Consider the following 10,220-nt stretch of genomic DNA (forward strand, 5'->3'; position numbering starts at 1 on the left):
ATGCTGAAAGTGGACTTTGGGGCCAGGGCGTGGTGCCCCAACAGACTGGACTGGAAAGCGCTCCTAAGGGCCAGCAAACGATCCTTGAACGAACTACAAGCTTCTCTTTTCTGAAGTGTTTTGTTTTGTTCTTTGTCAGTGGTTTGTTTTTGTTGTCTGGTTGTATACTGTTGCTTTGTTTTCCTCTGTCTTGTTTTCGTGCATGTTAGTGTCTCCACAGGTCTGTCTGAATAGGACAGGCTGGATGAACTATCTGGAGGAAAAACAACGGGACCGACAGTTCCGGAGGGACTTGGGGTGGGGAGGTTAGGGGGGTAAGGAAGTGGTGTTAACAAACACAGGGACAAGGGAACAACATGGGACCCAAAATGGTAGTGAGGGGGGAGTGGCAGGCCTGGTGGAGAATGATCAAGGGTAAGGTTGCGTAGAGAAGAGGTATAGCTGTAGCCCAGGTGGGGACGGAGCATGGTAGTGGGGCAGGAGGAAAGTCAAGGGAGATGGAGGAAGGAGCTGTGAGTCAAGGGGCATTTATGGAGGTCTAGACAAAGACATGTACATGCAAATATATATATGAAGATAGGGAAATAGATCTATATGTCTATATTTATAGGTGTAATATTAAGGTGGCGGAAGGGCCTTGGGCCTCTACTCAAGCACTCCCTTAATGCATGAATACTTTCTTTTATTAAATTGGCACTCTACAATGCTCACTCTCCCGACACAGCTGCTGAAGCCAAAGTGGGTGAACAAGTAAATGTGGTGAAGAAAGCTGATGGTGCCCAGCTATCAAAAGAGATAGTGTCTGGGGTCTTAAAGGCTTGAAGATAAACAAGTGGCCATCTAGCTCAGAAGCAACAAAGCCCACATGGAAGAACACACCAGCCTGTGTGGTCCCGAAGGGATCAGTTATCAGACATCAAAGAACAAAAAATCATATCATTGGCTGCACGCCTCCATGATACGATCGCCGAAGATAAACGGGTGCATAAGCAAATGTGGCGAAGAAAGCTGATGGTGCCCGGCCATCGAAAGAGATAGTGTCTGGGGTCTTAAAGGCTTGAAGGTGAACAAGTGGCCATCTAGCTCAGAAGCAATAAAGCCCACATGGAAGAAGCACCCAAGCCGGTGCGATCATGAGGTGGCAAAGGGACTGGGTATAAGGCATCACGCAAAAAAATATATATATATATATATATGTATATACACACACACACACACACACACACACATATATATACATACACACACACATACACCATAGTGAATGAAGGGGGAAGTGCAGTGTCAGAGACCCGAGGGCCAAATGTCGACCACTGGAGATCCCCTCATAGAGGGGTTTAGGAGAGGAGATGGGTCAGTCAGGGTGCGATGTAGTACCGATGAAGAACACAGCTTTCCCCCAGATCCTGGATGCTTCCTCCCGCCAACTACCATGATCTGAATTCTACCTTGCAGGACTGGAAAGGGCAGAGGTTGTACACTGGTGCATATGGGAGCTGGAGGCACAGGGAACCCAGGGTGGAGGATACCTTCAGGACCAGGGTTGTGAGGGATGATGCTGGGAGAGTGGAGGGTGAGTGGGTTGGAAAGGGGGAACTGATTACAAGGATCCACATGTGACCTCCTCCCAGGGAGATGGACGGCAGAGAAGGGGGGGAAGGGAGACTCTGGATAGGGCAAGATATGACAAAATAACCATCTGTGGATTATCAAGGGCTCATGAGGGAGGGGGGAGCGGGGCGGGAGGGAAGAAAAAAAAAGAGGACCTGATGCGGAGGGCTTAAGTGGAGAGCAAATGCTTTGAGAGTGATTAGGGCAAAGAATGTAAGGATGTGCTTTATACAATTGATGTATGTATATGTGTGGATTGTCATAAGAGTTGTATGAGCCCCTAATAAAATGTAAAAAAAGAAAATAGAAAAAAAAGAAAATGAATAGGGCAAAGAATGTACAGATGTGCTTTATACAACTGATGTATGTATATGTATGGATTTTGATAAGAGTTGTATGAGCCCCTAATAAAATGTTTAAAAAAATAAAATAAAATAAAAATGAAAAAAAAGAACATACACAGAACTACGAAATCAATAATCCCTACACAGCCAAAAGACAGCATTAAGTTAATAAATACTGATAATTGTACTGAATATAAATGAATTAAATGTACTAGTCAAGAGACAGTGAAGAGTATAATAGATCAGAAAACAAGTCCCATCAATATGCTGTCAAAAATAAGATAGACATCCAAAGGATGGCAAAATGCATCTCCTGAAGCAATCAAATAAAGAACATGAGTAGCAAGATTAATTCTGATAAATAAGCATAAGTATTAATGAAGGGCATTATATTATGATTACAGGGTTAGTTTAACAAAAGAACATAGTCATAATATGCATCTATGCACCCAAAGAAAGTGCTCCCCAAAACACAAATCAAATTTTAACAAAATAGAAAAGAAAACCCGACAACTCCATGTAATAGTAAAAGAATTCAAAATAACACTTTCAGTGAAGAAAACTAAATTGAAACTGAAAAAAATCCCCAAAACACACAGATGAACACAATCAACTTGACCTCACAGCATATGAAACACAACAACATAATATGCATCGATTTCCAGTACACATGGAATCTTTTCCTGAATAGTTATTTTAGGCTATTCAGTAAGCTTCAATAAATTTAAAAACAACAAAATATAACAAAGCATCTTCTCAGATCAAAGGCTATAAAATTAAAAACCAGTAACAGGAAGATCAAAGGGGAAAAATTAAATATAGAGAAATTGAATAGCATTATACTTAAAAATGAAGTTAAAAATGTATTGAATCAAACAAAAATGGAAACATAACACATTCAAACCTTTGGGGGCTCAGCCAGAGCAGTGGCCAGAAGGCAACTTATGGCCACAAACACACACCTCAAAGTCAATACCTTTACTCAAAATCCTCAAGAATTAGAAAAACAACAGTACAAAATGCCTACAATCACCAGATGAAAGGAAATAATAATGAAGATTTACAGTGGAAATAAATGAAGCATATAACAGCGAAACAAGAGAATTAAAAGACTAGCAGTTGATTCTTTGAAATTTATTTTTTAATAAATTGGTAACCACTGGCAAATTTAACAAAGTTTTAGAAAAAAAGGAAAAGACACAAATAATACAAATGAAAATAAAGTAGGTGATGTCGTAACAGAATCAATCTTTTTAAAACAGGATAACAGTGGAATGCTATGACACTACTGTGGGATGCAGTGACAAACCGTACTACAGCACATCTGGAAATCTGTGAGACTTGTACAACTTTCTAGGGGAAAACTGGGACTGAACGCAGCCTTGGAGTTCAAGCTGCAGCCAAACAAGAGACGCAAAAAGAGAACAACAATACCCAAAGAAAATAATCCTCAAAATAATCAACCATCAGGAACCAGAGAGCAGTATTCCCCCACATAAAGCTCAGAAGGCAGAAAGGGACAGGCAAGAAGGATGAATGGTAACTGGGGACTGGGAGAAAAGAGGACAGAATACAATCCACACTGTGGGGGTAGCAATTGATATCATGAAACTAAAATAGATAGATTGTTCAATGGAAAACCTATTTGTTCTGTAAACTGCCAACCAAACCACAATAAATTTAAATCAACATAAAATCCTGACAAGTTAAACAAAAAAGGTTGGGGAAAAGTAAATTAAGAAGGCACCCGTTGTCAAAAAGCTGGCTATAATTATATCAATAACCTATAAAGGTATCAGATAAAGATACAGACAACTAAAATAATGAGGGCCAGTCACTTCATCAAGAAGCCAAAACAAACTTAAATTTGCGTATAGCTAGTCACAGAGCTTCAAAATACCAAAGCAAAAAGCAACGGAGCAGAGAAACAGTAGGTTTATAGGCTTGAAGAACTTATACATCAATGTAATCTAAAGAAAATTTATAGAACACATGATAAATGGTTATACTTCATTTTTAATGCTCAAAGAACACTCACCAAGGTAGACACAACTAGGAAGTGATTTCAAAGAATTTGAAGTTCTCTAATCACAGCAGAAGTTAAGTAGACATTAAAAACCATAGCTAGAAAATACCTAGGTATTTGTAAGTGAATATCACAATTCTAAAGAACCTATGAGTCAAAGAAGAGACCATAAAAAATTAGAAAAGATTTTAAATTTAATGACAGCAACAACAGAAAAAAATACGGGGCATATCTAAAGTAATGTTTAGACAGAAATTATAGCGATATGAAATGCCTATATTAGAAAAGGGTTTAAAATAAATTATTTAAGCTTCCATCACAAAACCAAACCCACTGTGACTGAGTTAGTCAGACGAATAGGGGCCCTATAGACATCAGGAGATGTACTCAAAGGGTTTCTGAGACTAGATCTTTATGGGGTGCGGTAGACAAGAATCCACTCAGTCGTAAAAGCCCAATTTATGATCACTTATCCAGCTTGTCTTAAAACAAGCAGACATCTAAGTAAGGTTATATCAACTAAGTCTACATGGAAGCAGCACACCAGCCTGTGATCCAACGTTTGTATAAAACAAACTCAGATCTAAAAGAAGGAATGGCATTCGAACTTAAACTGTGAACACTCATTTTGCGGAAGACTGGGGTAACAGTGGAAGTCCCAAATCCATTTTCAGGATCCCCACATGGATTCAGCCTCCAGTAAATCCTCTCTGACCACAGTCGAGGCATGTCAACAGCCTTGATATCAGACAGGAAGCATTGTTAAGTCAATTATGGCAGATGTAGTGAAGTTAAATGTAAGCTATAGTATTTGATTGCCTTTTGACCCATTTAAAGTTGTTTCAGTGTTCAATATTTTGTTTTCTTTTTGAATAAGGTTTTGTTTTGTCTTGTCTATGTTGTTGAGGATTTTTGTTTCTTTGCTGTCGGCCCCCTGTTTGTATTTCATATGATTTTCTAGGAAGCCCAGGCTCTGTAGATTGATAAGGAAAGTAAATGCATTGATAATCACAAAGAGGCCAGGCAGGGGAGGGCGAAGGTAAATGGGAAGCTAACAACAGTGAGCATAAGAAAATGATTGCACAAATCTTTTTTTTTTACTATAATTGAAGGATTAAATTGCATGATATGTGAAGTATATCCCAATAAGAATATAATTTTTAATAAGATATTTCCAGAAAACGGGAAAAAAAGATGTCTAGAAGTAGAAAGATGCAAGGTTTACAAAAGTGAGAAATAACCTAAACAAAAATTTTCAAAAACAGATATATATAGTTTGTGAAACAATGAAATCATACTATAGTTGTTTGTTTAATTTTGAATATGGTATCAAGAAGGGTTAGAGTTAGGAACAAGTTTCAATTAGATGACTGAATATAAAGAATTTAGTGATAGACTCAGGAAATTATAGGCCTCTCAATCATAGATTTATAACTTTCATGTAGGATCATAAAACATCACTGGTGGGAATTTAGAGAGCTTTAGCCACATTTCTCAGATGTGTATCAAGCTTCATCTTGACGTAGCATTTCCCCAAAATAGCTTACTCATCAAAAATTTTAAAGGGTTTGGGAATGTCCTGCTAAGCTCAGCTTCTAGACCCTTTCAAGGAACTCTCTAATTGCATCTTTGTTATGAAGAAATATTCCTTTAACCTACTTGATACAAACGAGCAGTGTCAAGGCGATTCCTTTCCTTAGCATCTATTTCCACCACACCAGAACTTAACCAGAGAGGCCAATTACCGTCTCAGCTTCATGGCCCCTACCGATTTACCCTAGGTAATGGCAGCTTGTCAGGAGGACAGATATTTAGTTCCAAATAGGCCTTTGGATAGATAGAATGGCCCAATTCAGCAAAAACCGAGTTACATTTAATACTGCAGTTTTGGTCAAAAAGGTTGAAGAATTTCCCCTTTACAAGGTACAGACTGCCTCGTCTTTCTTCCATAGAGTAGCAAGTGGGTTCAAACTGCCAGCCTTTCAGTTAGCAGCCCAGTGCTTAACTCACTAGCTTCCTCCAGTTCCTTAAACTCCCAGTGTGATAAACTGTAAAAATAAGAATAAATTCACCCCAAATTAAGTGAAAAAGTAAAATAATAAAGATAATAAAAGAGATCAGTGAGATGGAAAACAGAAAAAAATAGCAGCAAAGATTTAAAAACCCAAAGACGGCAAACTGAACGAGTATGGGAAAGCCAATGAAACTACACATATAAATGCAGGTTTGACAGAATATTCCTGCATATGCTTTTGCATATGCTATATATATATCTACGAATATAATAGCACATACAGGGTACGAAGCTATGAAACCTCTTTGTCATAACTAAACATGTGAGCAAATGCGTCACTAGGCCTCTGGCACATATCAAAGTCAATTGGCACAACAGAGTCCACAAAATGTTCTATTCTTACTTTGATGAGTAGTGGCAAAGGTCTTAAAAGCTTGGTCATCTAAGGTGCAACTATTGGTCTCTCCCTATGCAGAGCAAAGAAGAGTGAAGGAAATCAGATACGTGGGAACTACTTTCCAAAGGATGAATGGACTGACTGAATCCCACCCTCCACCACTCTGAGACCAGAAGGAATAGATGGTACCCAGCAACCACTACTGACCCATCTGGGAGGGACCACAATATGAGGTCCTGGGTAGAGTGGGGAACAATGTGGAGCAAAACTCTAAATTATAAAAATGACCAGGACAGAGACTGGTAGAACACTGAGACTGTGTTCTTTGACACTCTTTAGGACTGGGACTTAATTTAGCTCTGTTTCAACTTGTAGTCAAACAAGACAAGTCTGTAAGGGGACCAAAAACACTAGTGAATCTACTTCTTAGAACCATCAAGCACAGATCAAAAGGGCAGCATTTGCTCAGGGATGAAGCACAGAAGGCAAGAAGGAATAGGAAAAGGGGACAAATCAACATTGGAGCCACAGGGAGGAAGCAGGAAGGGCTCTACTACATTGTGGGAACTGCAATCAATGGCATATATGAATTGCTGAATGTAAAACTGATTTCTTCTGTAAACTTTAACAAAAACCACAATGAAAATTAAAAACAAAGCACAAAAGTATTCTTGCATTCTTAAATTAACAATGCTTTAGTGTACTTGGAAGTATTTCTTTAATGCTTTTTATGCAAAAAGGTACATTATATCCCATATACTAAGACAAAACAGATATGAACTATACCTAATTAGTCCCAACTTTTTTTGTCTTTGAGGTAGTTTATTGTGCCAACCTGCCCGATAAAACACATATGGGGTTAATTGAAGGTTGAGGGATAAATGACTCAGTGAGCCTTGCCTTTCTAGTTCTCCGGTCTCTTGCTTTCTGATGGTCTGACTAGGGTGCAGCTGCATTAGCAGATTCCTGCTTTAGCTGGCAAGGCTCACTTCCTGCAAGACATCCCTGAGGAGAAGCCACATGGACCTACCCTGATGTAGCCCTGGGTGCTGGAGCACCTGTGTGGAGACCCCTGCCAGCGCCGAGATGCTTACATGTTCACTGACTCGGCTTTCCTCCTGCAGTCTGCATTGTGTCTGTTTTGTGAGATGGAGGAGGACTTTGTGGATTGGTGTCGGACATATGGGTTAATAATGTTGGACTTGTGGGTTTCAGCAGCACTAGGTTGGGGTTTTTCCTTGATGTGCACTTAACCTTTATATAAAGCTCTCTCTTATATATGAGTTTCTGTGGGTTTGTTTCTCTAAAGTACCCAGACTAATACATTCTTAAAGACAGAAACAGTACTTGTTCATAATCCAGGGCCTGGCTGTAATAGGTATAGAAATTGTTAAGTGAGCATCCAATTCACTAAGCAAATTTTCTAAAAATCACAATAAAAATTTTAAAAGAGGATAACCTGGGATTTCCCCCAATAGTTCCCTCTTATCTGCCAAGCAGTTTGTGCCCTTAGGAGAAATAGTCAAATAATTGAAATGGAGTACAATAGAAGCTCTTTAGCCAACTTTCACTTATTCTCTCATCAATTACTCTTTCTAAAGGTTAAGTGGAGAATGACCCCCATCATGCTGAATGCTCCATTGAGCTGGTTTACTTGTGCCCCACCAGTTAGTCAGCTTACTCCAGCTTCTACCAGTTGAATTCTACATTCTTACAGTGAATTACTTGTGCTTGTTCTCAAACTTGCTTATGCCATTGTACTTGCCTGCTTTCATAATATTTTACATTATATGCAAATCAGTGAAATAGCTTGAAAAGAGTTTGTTTCTTAAGATTGGTAATTCATATTTGCAAAGACTTAATAAAAGGGAGTTGTTTATGTGTGTAGTATAGGAAGCTTCAAAAATTTATGGAAAATTCCACTATTCCATTCCATCTTTTCAAAAAAAAACTTTTGATGGTCCCCCTCCTGAGATTAAAGAGTTCCCTCTTCCCAGGGGGACAAACAACAGAAACAGGGGAGAAGGGAGACAGCGGTCGATGTAGAAATGAAAATAATAATCTATAATTTATCAAGGTTCATGAGGATGGGGGGGGGAGGAGAGATATAAAGAGGGGCTGATACCAAGGGCTCAAGTAGAAAGAAAATACTTTGAAAATTATGATGGCAACATATTCACACATGTGATTGATACCATTGGTGTATGGATTGTTAGATTGATACCATTGATGTATGGATTGTTATGAGAGCTGTAGAGCCCCGAACAAAATGATTTTTTAAAAAGAGAGATTAAAGAGAAGAAATCTGCATTCCAATTCAAAAGTACCCTTAAGTTATTTTCCTTTTAAATAAATCAACTCTGGGGAAATCTTAAATGGTTTGGAGACAAAATGCAGAACTCTTATGAACAGACCCTTAAAAAGGTCTTGGCCTTTCTTTCTCAGTAGTTTGGCAAATGAGTGAACAATTATTTATCTTAGGTTATAATTAAAAATACTTAGAATAATTACATTTTTCATAGTTCTCAGGATTACCGTAAACCAATCCTTTTTCTTTAAAAAATACCTTCATAATTTATAAACAATAAAATTCATCCTTATTAAGTGTACAATTTCACATGTTACTGCCCTTTTCAACTGACTGAAAAGGTTTCTTGCGGAGGAATGAAATGATAAAGCCGCAGCCCATAATTATGCTTGGGGCGGGACACCTTTCAGACAAGGTTGCTTCAAGATCTTGACTCACAAGTAGCAGGTAAAGGGGTGGAGGAAGAGAAGGGGACTCCAGGTACAGGAATAACACAGGGACAGGATGAAATGGGACCTGTCCTTTTCTTTGGGTGGCTTGGGAATACAGTCGTGATTTGGTTTGAACCTAATTAATCATCTATGGAGCTTAGCACCAAACAAAACAAAGTTAAGGCATGCCCATGCAGGACTCCCCGAGATTCTGGTTCAATGCGTACCTGGGGTGGGGCTTTGAATTTACTGTCTTAAATAAGTGACTAGCTCTGTGGGGTGGGAACGACTGGAGCGGGGCTGGTGGGAGCTGGGAAAAGCACTCTTCTTTTGAAAAATGGGCATCTCCCCCTTGACCACAGCACCTGCCCACCCTCTAGGCTCAACACCTCGAAAGCAATGTACCTGGCACGCTTTGCGTAACGAAATCGCACCTTTATCCCAATTCTAAGGGTTGGGGCCTTCTTAACTGTGGCACCTGGTTCCAAAGGGAAAGCCGCCGTGGTTGCCACTGCAAGGGAAGGACGCTGATCTTGTCAACAAGAACGGCATCAACAGCAATAAAACAAACAAGGGGAATTCATCAACTTGCTCCCCCCCCCCCCAAATCTCAGTTCCCCCAAGGTCGGCCCGTGCCCAGAGGGAACCCTGGGTGGGGCCCACGGGCCCGTGAAGAGCTTCGCAGGGCGGGGGCCCAGGTGACTCCATCCAGGGTTCGGAGCCGGCGCGAGGGAGCAGCTCCCAGAAAGTTTGTGCGGAAGTTCCCATTCGCTGCAGGAAGTCTGGGGTGGTCGCCAGGCCCGCAGAGGCGTCGCCCCCACACCGGCCCGCGCCCCTCACTCGGGAACCTCTTCCCGCCCGCCGCTCCGCACTTTCTCCTTCCCAGGCCGCCGCCCCGGCTCCCCAACCCCCGGGCCCGCCAGCCGACCCGCCCGCGCCGGCCGGAGGGACCTTCACTGGCCCGCCGGGGTCCAGTTCCTCTTCCCGCCTCGGGGCCGCGGGGCGCAGGCTCCCGGCACGCCCTGACCCGGAACTGCTGCGCCGGCGGTGGGGGCGGGGGCGGGGCGGGGCGGGGCGGGCGCTGGTCCA

The 10,220-nt window shown here is 41.0% G+C and overlaps 1 protein-coding gene across 7 annotated transcripts in view; it reads right to left on the reverse strand.

Annotated features, from left to right (window-relative positions):
- Positions 1-10,183, reverse strand: part of CCDC122 (coiled-coil domain containing 122) — a 51,884-nt gene extending 41,701 nt beyond the window's left edge. For 3 of the 7 annotated variants that reach the window (XM_075563033.1, XM_075563034.1, XM_075563032.1), the window contains exons 1-2: positions 10,083-10,183; positions 9,537-9,642 (exon numbers count right to left, since the gene is read on the reverse strand). The gene's annotated coding sequence lies outside the window, so the exon portion shown is untranslated. Of the gene's footprint in view, positions 1-9,536; positions 9,643-10,059 lie in introns of all 7 variants that reach the window. The other 4 variants (XM_075563037.1, XM_075563036.1, XM_075563039.1 and 1 more) reach the window with 4 other exon arrangements.
- Positions 10,184-10,220: the final 37 nt, after the last annotated feature.

Source organism: Tenrec ecaudatus, chromosome 11 (genome assembly GCF_050624435.1).
Source record: "Tenrec ecaudatus isolate mTenEca1 chromosome 11, mTenEca1.hap1, whole genome shotgun sequence".
Taxonomy (NCBI): Eukaryota; Metazoa; Chordata; class Mammalia; order Afrosoricida; family Tenrecidae; genus Tenrec; species Tenrec ecaudatus.